Genomic DNA, 16,769 nt, shown 5'->3' on the forward strand with positions numbered 1-16,769 from the left:
CTGGTAAAGCCAGTGTATAGCTTCACATGAGCTGCTCCTTGGGATTGCTTTTTGGCTTGAGTCTATCCCAGGTAATTGTGTTCTGTGCCCTGATACACAGCTTCTGGATCTGCTTGGCTGTGGGGAGGTTGTTCATCTACTCGAGCCTTAATCATATCCCTCCTCCTCCCCAGTGTATACAAGGAAACGGAGAAGGAATTGCTGTTTGTACAGGGGGAGGACACTTACCTCTGGGCATGAGGAAAAGGTAGCAGAAATAAGAGAGGCCAGACTGTGTCTCCAGCTGTTGAGCTGTAAGCACTGTCAGGCAGGGAAGAGCACACTCCTGGTTCTCAGATAATCAATATTCAACGAGCAATTGCTGTTTCTCAGCTAATCAGTATTCACACAGCAATTCCTGAAAAAATGCCTCCAGACAACCTTTACCTTGCAGTAAGTTAAAACAATATTTGGGAGTTTTGCTTCTCTTATTTTCCATCCATTGTTATCACCAGGAAAGCAGGGATTTCTTTCCACATACTGGACTCTTTCTGCAGTTGTTGCTGTTGGAGAATTTCCCTTCCTGTAACTTACATCTTTCTCATATTTTAAACCCACAGTATTTTACCAATGTGGTAAGAACTTCTGTTCTCATGGTTTGACAGTTTTGCTGCTGAATTTGGGCTGGGGCTGTTCTGGATTCCAGCCTGTGGCTTCTGCAGGAAAGGACAAATGACTGTGCCATTAGTATACTGGATTTCCTTTGGTGGGGAGTTTGTTTCCCTAAAGATGCAGAGTGAATTTCAGTCTAGCTTCAGATAATCAAGGTTGTTCAAGCAGAAGGATGTTTTTGTTGCAAAAAGGAAAGAGCTATTATGTCCTGCAAAGTATGAGATGAAAATGGGAAGCATGCTGTTTTTTCCCAATCTGGCTCTTATTGTCATGGAGTATATATTTTCTCTCCTGGAGCATATTATGTACATTAGGAGTTGGCCTGCAAGACACATAGTTCAAGGTAGGATGCCAACACTTTCTACTAAAATCATTGGGATCTGCAGATTCGGGGAGCTCAGGAATGAAGATCTGAGTCTGAATTTTTAGCTCTTCCCATACTTGTTATCCTAATCTGCACTGGCAGTCTGAAAAGGTGATTCATCTAACCTACTTTTAGGTGCACTGAAAGGTTTTTAAAACAAAATGGCACTCATGTAAATGTATTTCACTGATGTCTTAGGAAGAATATAGCACCTGGAACTGGAGAGGATGTCCAAGCCATTCAGGTTTGCTCTGCCATCACAGGAAGCCTTATCATTTAATCCTGTTGATTAACTGATGATATTTTATTTTAAAGCTGCAATAAAGCTGCCCTACATAGCCCATTCCAGTACTTAACTCTCATATAATGGGAAGTGGTTTTCCTCTAGTATATAACCTAAATGTTCTTTGCCAACATCACCCTCTTTTCACAGCAGAAAACTGGGATCATCTTCAGCCTGGTGGTTTCCTTGCCTGTAGTTTGTGCTGCTCTGTCCTGGTGTTCCCACTCTGGAGTCTCCTGTTTGGCTACATTTCTCCTGAAATGCACCACAAAAGAGTGAGCACTGCTGTGCCACAGAGCACTGGCAGTGTTGAAGAGGTTGGAGCAGTTAGTTTAGCATTTGCTAACACGTCCCAGTGTGCACTCACCTTTTTTGGCATTATCCAAGTGGTCTGGTCCCTGCGATTCATTTTTTCATCTTCTCACTGTGTATCTTGTCTTTGATGCAATTACCCCACCAGATATATGCCACTCTAGAATTGTACTTAGCATTTCTCCTTACTACATGTCCTGCTGTGAACTCTGTCCTGTTGGGTTTGGGTCATCTCTCCAGGGAATCAAAGTCCTTCTAAACTTGTCCTCCAGAGTGCTGCGTCTCGCAGCCTGACTCTTTGGGCAACAGAGTTGGTTTGGATGTTTGCTGCAGCAATTACCTTTTCACCCAAACTTTCACATTTAATGCTGTTAATCAGGCAGGAGAAATGAGATATCTCACTTTTAAAACACCACATGGTGCTCCAACATAGATGGATGTGCCCACATAGCACAGCTTATGTCGTGGAGAGAAGTTTACAGAATATGATGCAGTCTGTCTGTGGCCACAGCAACAGCAATTAGTGACCTGTGGACACAATTAGCTTCTTCCCTGTGTTGAGATCTTTCTCAGCCCCATCAGTGCTTGGCTTTGAATTTGAAGATTGAGCCTGGAAAGATGAAAGTGCAAGTAACTTGCTTACAAAGCAGCTCTTGTACAAGAGCATCTGCAAACAGTCCTATGATGTCCAGCAGGGCTTCTCTTATCAGAATATGTTTATCAGTGTTTGCATGGCTGCAGGTTTTGTTTGCCAGATACTGCTGTCATAATTGCAGGACTCAATGCCTCTTTTACCTTTCTTAGTGTTGACATACAAATCCTGAAGGGTGGACCTATTGCATGCACTTTTATGGGGCTGGTGCCCAGAGTTCTCCTTCCAGGTCAGGGCTCCAGCATCCTTTCTGCCAGCAGATTTATCTCCTGCAAATGGAAGGACACCCATTGTTCTTTCCTTTCAAAAAGCTACCCAGACAGCAGTCTAAGAACACAGGCTTTCTCTATTTACCAGTAGAAAAGATCTACTAGGAAAAAAGCACTTGCAAACATCCAACTCTTGTCATGTTTATCTATGATGCCCATAGTCTCTCTACATCTTCTGGTGTGCAAGGCAGAGCTCCTGATACCCCAGCAGGTTCCTGTCTCTGCCTTCCCCAAACTCCTACTGCCTTTCTCTTCAGAAGTCTCTTTAAATTCTTCAAACAGGCTTTTCTACTTCCTGTGGCCTCAGACTTTTTCCTTTGTGTTAAAGGCTCAAGGCTTTAGAATGACTGAAATAGAGGTGGAACCATCAAATTAATGTAAATTACATTCAGACGCTGTTGTCTAAGAGCTCTCAAGGTCGTGCTGGAAGGTGTCTATGTTGAACTACATTTTCCCTATCTTTTTTTTCAGGCAGCTCCCTGATGAGTTAACAATATTTGTTTATTCAAAGTCATGCAATAAGCATTAAAACCTTCAGGCCAAAGTACAGATTTACTTCATTTTGTATTTTGAATTTTTGAAATAAAAAATGTATATCATCGTGTAATTTGTAAGTACAGGTTGAAGTGCCAAGCAATAGCACCTCTGTCACAGTTATGATTAAGGACCCTGTCAAAATCTCTTTTCTGTGATCAGACCACATTAAATAAGGACAAGAGAAGAGTAACCATGTCCAAAGGGAAGTTTTCCTAGGCATAGATCCTGTCTGGCAGCCGTGGCCAGTAACGGGAGGAGTATAGGACTAGGCTAGGTAAATATACTTACTTCCTGGGGGGCTTCACAAGTTATGCTCCTCCTCATTTTGTGTCTCAGGTTCTTGTGGTTGCAGTTTTGTTACAAAAATCTGTTGTTCTGTTTGGCTTCACAAGTTCTGGAATGGTTGTGAGGGGACTCAGATATATGCACATTGTTAAGGCCAAAGGATATGGCTAGTAATAGTGTCCCAAGGTGGCAAGACTTGTTTCACATATAGAACAGTACATCTATTACGAGGAATGACGGTCAATGTGACCCAGAGTTAAGGGAAATTTCTTGCAGAGTTGTACAGCTTCAGATTCCACAGCTGTACATATGCAGCTTTGCAGTCTGTCTCCTGTAATCCATACCTGGCTATTCACCCCTCCCTCCCACTACCCCTGTGCATCCACAGATGTCCATACAGCTGTGTATTGATCTAGTTCAAAGATAAATCTGGGTAGATCCGAGTCCTCATTGGACCTGGCTAGCAGTAATCCAAATAACCATTTCGCTGCCACCTGCAACAGGAGTTGTGCTGATGTGATGAAAGGGATGTGCAGAAGCAGGAAGAAGCTGCTCATGGCACAGGAAGAACCAGTTTGCTTATGTTCAGCAGCAGTGATAACCCAACTAGCTTCAAACAAAGGACAGGTTACCCTGGGTACTAAGGAACATGGGTCTTGGAAGTGTTTGCTTTTCACAGCCTGGGGATCCTTTATCCTCATCAGAAATTGGGTAGAAGGAAAGAATGAAACTTGCCAGAGCAGGGTTTGCACTTTCTGAGACACTAAATGAGGGAAGGAAGGAGGAATCTTTGTTCTTTGATCCCATTAACAGAAAGAGTCACCATTATCTTAGGAAATGCTTCTACCACCCCTAAAATCTTTCAAACTGTGGTTGAGAGTGCTTTTTGCTTTAGAGTGAAGATACAAAGGCCTCTACAAAGAAAAGTGCATAGTAGATCTTTTTTTCTTTTTTGTTCTCTTTTTTCCAATGTAAAATGTATCATGGGGGTCTTTGTGCAGCACAGGACTGAACATGTGCAATGCTATTTAAAAGGTATGTTTTAAGCCTGAGGATGTCTTAATTGTGACAGTATCTTTGAAAGAGACTACATGTTTTCATAAAGAGAAAGCAGAGCGGAAACTTATCTCAGGGTGTGTAATCAGGGTTTTATTTCTTCTGTGATAAAGAGGGACAGTTTATTACAGTGGCGTAAGTCCACTGTCTCTTGAGACACTGGCTAATTCATGAGCATACTGGAATTTGAAAGTATAAAGTTGTCAGCTGCTTCTCAAAAGTTTTTGGCATCCCCTGAGAGCAGGACTTAAAGGGGTTGGTGTATCACCATCAGAGTAAAGTTATGAAGACAGAAAAAACTTGCCTACGTTCACTCTTTTTTTCTAAAAATGTAAATATCCTTGAGGACTGCTTGTAGAACAATGTGAAACATGTTGGGATTAAGCTGAACCTGGAGAATGAAAGCTAACAGGATGCAGATGGTGCGAAAATTAAGTCTGACAGAATAATGATCTGTGTCTCTGATGAAAAATGAGCAAATGAAACATCAGTCAATCTACAGAATTTTCTTGTCAGCAGACCTGGCTCTTCTGAGTTGCGCTTTTTTTATGGTGTTGTGCAGTCTGAGCAGCAGGAGGGAAAGTTGCCTGCTATTTCTAGACACTTTAAACCCAAACCAAATGGAACAAAGTGGAAATCCCATAGACTTGTCCCTAATCACTTCTATAAAACAGAGGAGACCAGAAGTGAGTGGGAAGACTGGATTTTGGATTATTGTCCTGAAAATTTGTTTAGAAATCCCTTTAGGCAATCTCTGCTTCTTGTGAAAACAGTGCTTGTCGTAACTTCTCTTGTTGCCACCAGCCTGGTTCAGCCTTCTTCCAGAGGCAGCTGAAGACAGTGTATGAGAAGATGAATATGTTTAACAATGTGTTTAGGTAACATCGCCACAAGCAGACTGGCCTTGTTACAGACTGAAGGGGAGAGGATATCTGTGGAAATTCTCATGGATATCACGTGTAGTCAGGAAGCTCTTGGAAGTGGCTGGCAGGAGATATAGGTGGGAGACAGTCCTTGTTATGGGACACAATTATTGAGTGAGGAGGGGAAGACCATGGTTGAAGCAGGTGAAGAGAATGCAGTTTGTGCAGAGGGAGCCCAGGGCTGCTGTAAGTGGTTTAGCCTGTCTGGAACTTCTGAGAGCTAGCAAAGTAGGTCAAGAGTTCCCACTGCTCACTCTGTGCTCCCCCCACTCTTTCTAGGCAAGTCTTTTCAGCATGCTGTACCCCAATCCTTGTCCCTTCTCTGTTCCCCATTCACTGAAGTGTTTCTCAAAATGGGGAGAGGAGCACAGATTGACTTCTCAGCAAAGAGAGAAGAGCTGGTGTATCAGTCCTGATCTGAGATTCCATGGAGGCTGGGAATAGGATGGACACTGTTTGTGTTGTGAAGCAGTACCACAGTTACTACATTGCAATGAGAGTGAAAAAGGACTTTGATCCATTCTTTTTCATTAGAAAAAGAATCAGCACTCCCTATTCCATATCTCCAGTACTCTCTCTCTCTGTTACTTTTCCTGAGGAAATTGTGGGTGCCGTGACTGTAACAACTACAACAAACTTCCATGGGCATGAGATAAAATCTCAGGCCTATGGACATTAACAGCAAATCTCATATTAATTTATGAAGGTCAGGCTTTCCGCTGCTGTCAGAGGTAATTTAGATTTAAGTCTATTGAAATTCCCTGGATTACCAGGAGAAGCTTGAAGGAAGAGGTGGAGTTGGCCAAAAGAAAGAGGTTGACCTGGTGAAGGAAATACAAGACAATGTGTTCACCTTTGATCTGGCATAAATCTATGCTGCTGCCACAAGAAACAACCCCACCTCAAACAGAAGAATGCCAAAGACAGGGAGGAGAGAGGAGAATTATTTAGAATAATGAATACCAGGATGTAAATTGGAGGGGAAATGGTGCTGACTGTCATGAAAACCTCAGACAGCAGTATCCATTGGGCTGTGGGACAGCCATGGATCATGCCTGGTGACCTAGAGCAAATTTTTAAGAGGAGGAATCCTCTTTAATGCTTTAGTTTATGGAGTATTTATATTAATAAATGATGCATTTTTATTATATACTTTATTTTTTACTTTTATGTGCCACTGCAAGGTAACTGAGATGCAGTCTCCTGTTGCTGGGCCATGACTGTCAGAGCTAGCAAGGTTGCACCCTCATCTTCTAATAACAGGGCTTCCATTTCTGAAAGAGAGGTGGTATCAATGGGCTGCATAAAGAGATGTTTGACATTTGCCAAAGATTTTGCCAACAGGTCTGCCTAGAGTGAGGGCTTCTGTGCTTTGCCACTGTAATTCTTATCTTCCTTGGGTTTTGCTGTGGTTTGGGTGTTATTTCTGGACAACTCTGTGTGCAGGCACATCATTCAAACATTTTGACAAGTCAAGCCACACACATCTTCAGTACAGAGGTGGGGCTTTGTAAGCCTCATGAAGTTCAACAAGGCCAAGTGCATGGTCCTGCACCTGGGTTGAGGCAATCCCAAGGACAAAAATAGGCTGTATGGAGAATGGATTGAGAGCAGCTGTGGGGAGAAGGACTTGGGGCTATTGGTGGATGAGAACCTTTATATGACCTGGCAACATGTGTGCTCACAGTCAGGAAAGTAAACTGTGTCCTGGGCTGCATCAAAAGAAGCATGGCCAGCAGACTGAGGGAGGTAATTCCCCCTATTTACTCCATCCAAGTGAGAACCCTCCTGGAGTACTGCATCCAGCTTCTGGGGTCACCAACATAAGGACATGGACCTGTTGGAGAGAGTCCAAAGGAGGCCATGAAGATTCTCAGATGGCTGGAGCACCTCTCCTATGCAGACAGTCTGAGAGACTTGGGGTTGTTCAGCTTGGAGAAGAGAAAGCTCTGGGAAAGCCTTGTAGCACCTTCCAGTACCTAATGGGGTCTGCAAAAAAAGCTGGAGAGGGACTTTTTACAAGGACATGTAGTGATAGAATAAGGGGCAATGGTTTTAAACTGAAAGAGGGCAGGTTTACATTAGATATTAGGAAGAAATTTCTTGCTGAGTGGGTGGTGAGGTACTGGAACAGGTTGCCCAGAGAAGTTGCAGATGCCTCATCCCTGCAAGTGTTCTAGATCATGTTGGACAGGGCTTTCAGCAACCTGGTCTAGTGGAAGGTGTCCCTGCCCATGGCAGAAACGCTGGAACCAGATGATCTCTAAGGTCCCCTCCAACCCAAACCATTCTGTGATTCTATGACATGATTATATCTATGACATGACTTCATGTAAAAGCTGCTGGTATTTTCTGTATTTGCTGCAATTTATGACAAAAGTTAGATTTTTTTATTAGATGGATTCACTAAGGTTATGCCAGGTTAGATTTAATCTATCTGAAAGCTGATTGCTCTGGTATTGTCAAAATAATAGTTCTTTTCTTTGTCAAACTTTGTCATAATTCTGTGCTCATTCTTGGGGCTCCCTGCAGTGCACTTTAAAAGTGAAGGTGTGGGTCTTGGAAGAATTTGCACAGTGCAGGAAGGAAATATAATCAAGATAGGGCTTAATTTAACTTCCCAGGGATTTTTGATCCCACCTTAACCTCTGTACTATCAAGTAAAACAGAATACATTATGTACTTAGCAGTGAAAACAGATAAGGGCTTTGGCCCGCATCAACTGAGCAACAACACTGATCACCCATCTCAACATATTTCTCTTTGTGACCCTATAATCTTCCAATTACTGAGATACTGCCAGGATTCAACACACAGGCAGGTTTAGGACTGAACCTCCAAAAAGGCACAGAAAAATTGGGTCTGAGTTAGAATTTCCTGCACTTAAAGTTGTTTTTGTACAAAGGGCTTTAAACCTCTTGCATGTGATGAGCTCGAATGCAACAAAGGATACTGAATTTGGGAAATGCCCACACTTAGTGGTTGGTGGAATCCCTGGGTGGTGGAAACTTAAGTCTCACCTCACAGCCTGGTCTTTATCCTTCTGCATCTGTAAATTTATGTATGCGTGGCAGACTCTGTTTTCTCACTCCTTCCTGCAAGAAGAGAGCTCTGGGTGTTGAGGGTAAACCAGAGTCAGAGCCCATGCTGCAGACCTGCTTGGCTCAATCCTTACATAGACCTTCTCAGAAGTCCTCCTAAACACCTCTATTGAAACACCACTGCTGAAAAGGACTATGGAAAAAAATTGGTTTCCCAAGTTTTAAAATACAAGGAGGATTTAACCCCTGAATTATGCTATGACATGACAGTTTTCTGGTTAAACCAGAGAATCCAGTCCTGAGACTACAATAGGAACATGCATCTCATGACAAGCCAAGAGAAGCATGGGTCCGTTTGCCTCCTCCCTTGATCTTAAAATATAGATGGCAGAGATCCCCTGAGGACCTGATTCCAACCCTCTGCTTTTTAACATTGCTGCATAATGACCAATAGCAGTAGTTACTGAGCTAGTCTTTCTCCATCGACTCTCCTCTGGAGAGGAAGAAAGGACTATTTATTCTTTAGGCTGTTTCCTGATTAGCAGAATAAATAATAACTTCAGGATTCCTCCTGGTTTCTGCCCACTGTCCCCTAACACTTCACATCTGTGATATCCTCTGTTCCCCTATACAATCTCCTTCATCCCTTTTCCATATTTACCTCTGCTCCACCATAGCCACCCATACCAGCTTGTGCTTCTCCCCTTCCCTCACCTCTTCCTTAGGGAGCAGCAGACACAGTTTTCAGTGCTCTGCTCGCTGTCCCTTCTGATGTTTTACCTGTGCCTTTTTCATCCTGCTCCTTAACCATTCCCTTTTTTCATCTCTTTTTCTCTACAGTCACTTTTCCTCCTTTTCTCTGCCTTCTGCTTAGTATTGCAGCCCAGAAAAGCTCCAAGGCTTTGCTAGGGCTGGGCTAGTGAGGGCTTAGTAGGCACTGGTGGGAAGCAGCATGTGTTGTGTGTAGCTGCAAGCTGTTCTTTTAGCCAACTGGCAGAAATATTGTCAGAGGAAGGTCTATGTTCCCCTCCCGAGATTGGTGGGGACATGAACCCCTTTATCTTTTCTCTTTATCTCAACAGTAATTTTCATAAAAGGGTGTAGGAACTAACATCTTTGAGACCTTTGCCTTTCTGATAAATTTGTTGAAATGAGCTAGCAGGTAAGAGAGGACATAGGATGATTGCATAAGCACCCTTTTCCTGGAAAAAATAACCTGCTAAAGATAGCGCTGGGTGTTAAAAACTTGGCAGACTACGAGATGGATCCAAAAGCTTTGCTTTAGGCTCTGATCTGGACCTTCCTGCTGTGGCAGGGGCTGGACTATGTGAAAGCACAGGGAGGGCTGCAGCTTGCCCTGAAGACTGTGTGCACTGCTCTCTGCATTTGGTTGCAGTCTCTCATACATGCTTATTCAAATCTCTCTGTTCCTGATCTTTGTCAGTTTCCTATAGCTCAGGAGCTTGCCATCCCTTGGGATCATGGAGATTTCCCTGTGTGGGTTTGGGGGGTTGATGTGAATAGTTAGTCTTTCATTATTGTACCTTGGAGCCTGCATCTTCTGGCTTCCACACTGAATTTTGTGTTTCCTGCCTAAAATACATGGTGACAAGGTTTATGGTAGAAATACAATCACTTACCTTGCATATCATTTGAAATTAAATCTCTTAGTGTACTTAAATTATCAATATATTGCCTTATAAATCTCTGTATAAATTTCATTAATAGTTGATTGTGCTTGGTTTCTATTATTTTTTTCATCAGTACCTCAGGGTACTGTTCAGCATCCTACCATTTACAAATAAAAATTTCTAAAACAACAAGAAGTTCTTGGCTTTTACCATAAACAAATCTGAAAAAATACAGCTGATGAGTCACCACAGAGATTTTGTCCAATCTGATGATTAATTGTACTGTATTTGGGCAAATCAGTGCATGCAGGCACATACTTTCTCTCCAAAGCCTGTAGCCCACAGGCATTTGTAATCTCAAGCTCCCTAAAACAGCCAAGCAATTTCAAAGTTTATTTTGTTATTCTGAAGCCTTTTGTCCTGTTCTGGCAGAGACCTGAACCAAAAAAATCAGTGGTGGGGGTGCAGCTGGTGGAAATGTCTCTAAAGGCCCATATTATTCAACCTGTCAATTTTGTATATGAGTTTTGAAAGTGTAAAGAAATAAAACAAAATGTAGGGCTTTGCCATAGCCACATTTTATCGCATCTCTAGTACAGACAGGCCTTTAAACTAGAATGGGTCCTCCAGCCTGTTCCTCTGGCACAGCAGTGTGAGTTTTCTGTGGCTAGTATGCAGTGAAAGCCAAGGCCATCAGCTGATCACTCCCTCGTGTGTGTCCCCTCTGCAGCTTTGGACAGCCAAAATACCTACCAGTCAGCTGGGTCTGGAGCATAATTCAGCCAGACTGCAAAGAGCTCAGAGCAGCATGCAGCAGCAGCCAGCATCCTTCCACGGTGACAAGCCAACTTGCCTTTTTCTTTCCTGACTCTGGAAATAATTTTGACAGGTGAATTTCAATATTATTCTGAGACAGTCTTGCTCAAGGCTTTCCAAGAGCATCATGCCTTTCTGTGTGGCAATGGCTGTGATCACTGCAGAAGGTCAGCTTGTGCCATGCCTGTCAGAACAGTAGGTTCCTGATTGCTGTCTCACAACTTTTTCATGCCTGTTCAAGGTGGCCTGGTGCTGGCTGGGATGCTGGCAAAGATCTGACTCATCTCTGTTGCTTTTTTAAGTAATGGTTTCCTATGGACTTCCTGGATTTTTAAAGAAAGTCCAGGACCAATTAAAACACTCAAGGACTTTTATGTGGACAGGATTTCATCACCTTCAGGTTGCAAGTGGAGACACTTAACCTTTGTCCTTAGTATTTTTGTTCTGAGACTCAGCCATTCCTATCCAGATTGACTCATGATGCCTGTCTAAGTATTGGGAATATGTGCATTTTCTTAATGCTATCTCACCCAGTAGTTTTATTGTCTTCTCACTTGTGGAGGAAGTTCCTCTCAGAGCACTCAGGCTAGAAGTTAGTAAGTGCAAAGAAATGAAACAAAGCCTGAATTCTGTTGCCATTTTCACAGTTTATTCTTGCAATTCACTGCACACTGGTATGGCAGCATGCGTACAAGGAGCCAGACTCCTTGGAAGCACCTTTTCTAGTGCTGGATGACAAGCAGTGTGTAAGTATCTGGAGAATTAGGAACCATAGTTACTATTTTAATCTGCTTCCCTTTGTCAGTTCCACTTCTCAGGACTAAGTATATAAGGCAAAGCCTGGTAGCTCATTAAAGAAGACACCTCTTTTCCAAGATCCAATAAACAAGGTGATTGGCCTGATCACTGTGCAGAAAGCACATGGAACTTGCAGTCAAGGTTTTTTGTGTTCTTCCTGCTGTATACCAAACCCTGAGCAAGCCTGATCCTTGCAGGGTCAGTAAATATTGGATAACACTATGCAAATACATTTGTCCCTTACTGAGCAAGTATCTTTTTCTTCAGAGTCCTTTTGGAGGCGTGAGCAAGGAAAAGAAGGATGAAATTGCATTGGGTGAGTGGGAGGTTTTGTGTTTCTCAATTCCTGTCAACTTAGGAGCTTTTGAGATCCTTCTAGCAGTGTCTTTTTTCCTCCACAGGGACATAAATATACAAATATGGTCCTATCTCAGCTAGTAAGGGAAATTCATGTGAAGCAAAGAGTGGTGTCCTTTTGGTTCATGCTAGTGTACATATCAGTGATCCAGCGCCATCATCTGTTCTGCTCTTTCATGGCCTTTGGCCAGTGTGTTGTAGCATTGGTGGGTATGATTGCTGACCGTTACTCATGCATGGTAAGCGTAAAGAGGCCATTCATTGTATAAATGTAACCAGGTAACTGAAGTCATAGGAGCACTGCTTAAAACCACAGCCCAGGACAAGACTGGAAGAGCAGCACAGCACTGGCCAAAAAGGATTTTACATGGAGCTTGATAAAGCAAAAGCATTGATTGCATTTGATCGCATTAGATTTCTGTTTGATTGCATGTCAGAGGCAGCAGTGGGCTAGAAAAGTGGAGCAAGACCACACCAGGAGGATTGCAAACAGAGCCACAGGAACACTGGTAATTGCCAAGGAAAAGCTATTAGGAGAGGGAGGGAGACCTTTGGGTAGGAGGGAAGAGAGATTTGGAGCTGTGAGGAAAGAAGTTGCATGTTTTTCACTCCCCTCTGTGCTTTGGGAAATGACGCTTTGCACTTTCTCTGTAAATAAACAAAAATGCTTCAGAGATAGCACTGCTGGCTCCATAGCTTTTTCTAAAGGGAAATAGCTCACAAGTCAGCATTGCTAACAAGGAAGATCAGAAAAGGGAACACTACTTAACCACTCATTGAATGAAAGGACTAAAGAATGTTTCTGTTTCCTAATATATGAGTCATGTTAAAAATAATCCTTCCTAAATGTCTAAAAGAATCATAGAATGGTGTGGGTTGGAAGGGACTTTAAATATCATCTGGTTCCGACCCCCCTACCACGGGCAAGGACATCTTCCACTAGACCAGGTTGCTCAAAGCCCCATCCAGCTTGGCCTTGAACACTTTCAGAGATGGGGCATCTGCAACTTCTCTTGGCAACCTGTGCCTGTGCCTCACCACTCTCATAGTAAATAATTTCTTCCTAATATCTAATCTAAACCTACCCTCTTTCAGTTTAAGGCTATTCCTTCTTGTCCAATTAATTATTCCTTCTTGTCCAATTACTACATGTTCTTTTAAAAAAATGTGAATGTTATTCTAAAAAGCTATCACCTCTATCTAGCACTGCTTGCTCTGGGCACCAAATGTGCTATGTTTTCCTTGTCTCTGAACACTTTCTAAAATAAGCCTTGCAGTTATGGCATTGTCTTCATTGTGGGACTTTCAGAATGCCATCAGGATGGCCAAGATCTAACCAGTACAGTAGACCACAATAGGATTCTTCCCATGGTACTCTGTAGCTTTGTAATTCCTGGAGTACTTCTGAGAACTCAGCCAGAATAAAACCAGGAAAGTAAAGTCCCTGGCTTAGGGATACAAAAGTCTTGTATGGTGTAGGTGAACATACCCAACCCCTTTGATGGATTCTGCAGTGAGGAATTGCAGTTTGCTAGTCCAGCTCAGGTGGCTTGACTTGACTTGCTGACATCCGGACACAAATACACCTCAGTGACAAATTAGGAAGATATAACTCTCCATGAAGTTTCGTGGACTCTTACAGACATGCTCAGTGGCACAATAAAATCTTCTCTGACTTCCACCTTAACTAAAGGCAGCTGTAGTGAAACCTGTGATGTTAATGGACTGAATAGGAGACTGTGACTCTGAAACCCTAATGATGGTGGATTGAAGCACTCCCCACTCTTAATTATCCCCACAAAGTTAATAGCTCTCTGAAGGTTACTATTTAACCAGAAATAGTGGTACAGTGTCTACATTCTGGCTTGAAATTCCTGGGGCAGTGAATTTTTTGTGAGCTCTATTTCTTGTATTTTTGCCCCCCTTGTTTGGCTTCCAGCTAACTGTGTGTATAGCTGCTTCTCTGGGGAGGATAAAGATGTACAATGACTGAGCCCGTGTAGAATGGCAGGTTCCTGGGCACAGGTGAGTTTTCTGGTCTGGAAAACCAGGTTGTGTCTCTGCCCCACACAATGCCTGTGTTACATGACTTGATCAAAATGACATATTTTTAGCATTTTATTTTAATTGACTCCTTGTTATTGAGTCCCAAGGAAATTAAAGGAAAACTGCCTCATTTATTTTTGTCTCATTTATTTTTGTTTCTCTGAAGCAATTTATCAACTATAATCCCAAAAGACATGGAGAAGACATGATTATAAAGGCAGAATTTTTTGCTGAGGTTTCATTCTCCTTCAGAATGGTTAGGCTGAATCTTTTCCTCAGAAAAATCAAGTTAATTGGTTTTGTTGCCACTTGGATGTTTCTTACTTACTACTGGTCCACATAGACCAACTTGTTCCTCTTAGTATTCAGAGCTCTGCCTTGCTGTTCTCAAAGGCTGTTCTCAGTCTGCAAAGGGACTGCTATCTTACCGCTACCAGGATCCCCTTCTGAATGCTTGAACACCCAATGGGACTCCACAGAGCCTCAGTCAGGTTCAGGAATGTATCTCAGCTGGGTGTCTAAAAGCATTGGAAACTTTTGTGTTTTACTGAAACTGGGCTCTTGCCTCTTGGATTCAGCATTAGTGGACTGTGAGACTTGCTTAGATACATGCCCACTTCCTGAAGTGGTTGTGTCAGTGAGAGAGGTCACTTTCCCCAGTTAGATCATCATTTCTGCTCCTGAAGGTTTCCCTTTCAAAGCTGGTCGTGTCATTAGGTTGTTAATTGTTAGTCTAAATTAAGCCATCTGATTTTGCCTGAAATAAAGTAGGGAGTAGTTAACATCAAATACAGAATATTACGGAAGGGAATACAAATTCTGAGAGGGGTCTCTCTGTGCTTGGTTCTCAGTCAGCAACCTTGCTATCTAAGCCAAGCCAGTCCAATGATAGTTGTGAGAGTCCTTCTCCCAGGGAGCATAGCGACAGTAGTCATCAGATTTTGGAAGAGCCAAGCTGAACTGTCTCTACTGGCAGATCCAGAGCAGAGATTGGAGACTAGCCCACTGCCCTCCCAATACTCTCCCAAAAGTCAGAGTCAGGGGACAGTGGGTGTCTGCCTTCTCCACTTTGCATGAAACAATACAGTTCCATCAAGCTACGGGACCAGCGGTGGGTAGACAGTTGGGTTTCAACTTCTGCTGTGAGCATGTCTTTCAAAGGTTAAATAGCTGGTGGATACCCTTCAGCACTGAAGAGATGTGAATGTATGAGGCACATGGCTAGACACTTAAGTAATAGGTGTCTTTATTATGTATGGAAAATGTTACCTTAAAAACAATAGCATTCTTTTCAAAAGCATATCGCAACTTGAAGTATCTGCACTGATGTTACTAATTTGTGCTTTTAATTCCTAGTTAAAAACTACTTTCTAAATGTAGATGGCAGCAGTACAGTACTCCCTTTTTATGAAGATTGACATCTGTGAATACTGCCTTTGAGGCAGGCCATGTGTATGTGATTAGTTCATTGGTTACTGGCACAGTGTTAAAGAATTACACTGAATAAATGAACCATTACTTTCCTTTTTTTGCCTTTCTGATCTGTCTGTGTGATTGTGACTTGATCAGTGTTGAAGTCAGCACTTTTATTTTTCTTCTTTACAAAGTAAAAGGCTTTTTCATTAGGAATCCCACAGTTGACTGTGGGAAGATATCTGCCCCCTGGAAGAGTCATGTGAGAGAAGTCCTTGCCAGAGTGAGTAGCCCAATTATGTTTGATTTTCTATCACCCATATGGGCTTACAATGGAGGTTGTTTTCAAGCTTTTTCTACCTAATATTTCACATTAGAACCCTAAACTATGACCGGATCTGAACTTTCTGGGGCTGAGCAATAGTTGAGAGATGTAAGCAGCAAAAATGCATTTCTGTGTTGTTCCAACTGTTACTAATCGCTGGCACAACTCCTGGCTTTGTGAGCAGATAACAAGGCAAGAAAAATGGGTGCTTCCTCCTGCCAAGGGAAGTCCTCGAGTTAGAGCTCTTGATTTGTGCTGACTAGACAGCACTGTGAGCAATGTAAGCAATTTTCCCTGAGACAGGTATGGAGGAGGTTGCTTCTTTGGGTCTTAGCGCAGCCTAGAAGGAGCTTCAAAAACATCTCAAAATATCAGAGCAGAGATCAGTCAAAGTAAATTATACTGTCCTGGGTATTGGAAGAATCCCTGCTAAGGATACTATTTTTGGTAACAACAGCAAAGAAGCAAAAAAAATACGCCACAAGTCTAAAACCTGTTTAAATAAAGACCTCTTCCAGTTCCAGTTCGTTTTTGTTTATACCTCAAGGACCTTTATGTTGAAAACTGATTACCCATAGTGCAATCAGATACGCTGTTGTTCATGTAAACACTTCATAGTGAAGTCATATACAAACATTTAATTTTGTGTTTCACTTCTCATAATTTTTGGTGGTTTTCATTTGGTGAATATAAAAAAAAATAGGATCAGATATTCAGGGGACAAAACAGTGTTGCGAGGGCATGTTTGGCATGGTCAAAACAAATGCCATGGCAAATATTGATTCAATTGAATCCAATCAGAGTTCTGTTGACTAGACAGGGGGCCCAAAATGTCTGTCTCTGCAATAGCCATCTCTATCATTGACATTGGTAACTGGGTGAGAAGGATGATGCTTTCACTGCTTGAATGGCCAGTGAAAAGCTCCCTAGAAAATCATGAGTAACAAGGCTTGTGGTAAAACCATCAGCCTCCCCTGCATTTATCAGAATTGCTTTAAATAGAAAACTCT

At 42.4% G+C, this 16,769-nt stretch overlaps 1 protein-coding gene across 1 annotated transcript in view; it reads left to right on the forward strand.

Annotated features, from left to right (window-relative positions):
- The window catches only part of ME3 (malic enzyme 3, NADP(+)-dependent, mitochondrial), a 56,263-nt gene that overhangs the window by 2,767 nt on the left and 36,727 nt on the right, over positions 1 to 16,769 (forward strand). The gene's annotated exons all lie outside the window — the stretch shown is intronic.

The sequence above is a fragment of the Acanthisitta chloris genome, unplaced genomic scaffold, assembly GCF_000695815.1.
Source record: "Acanthisitta chloris isolate BGI_N310 unplaced genomic scaffold, ASM69581v1 scaffold5395, whole genome shotgun sequence".
NCBI lineage: Eukaryota > Metazoa > Chordata > Aves > Passeriformes > Acanthisittidae > Acanthisitta > Acanthisitta chloris.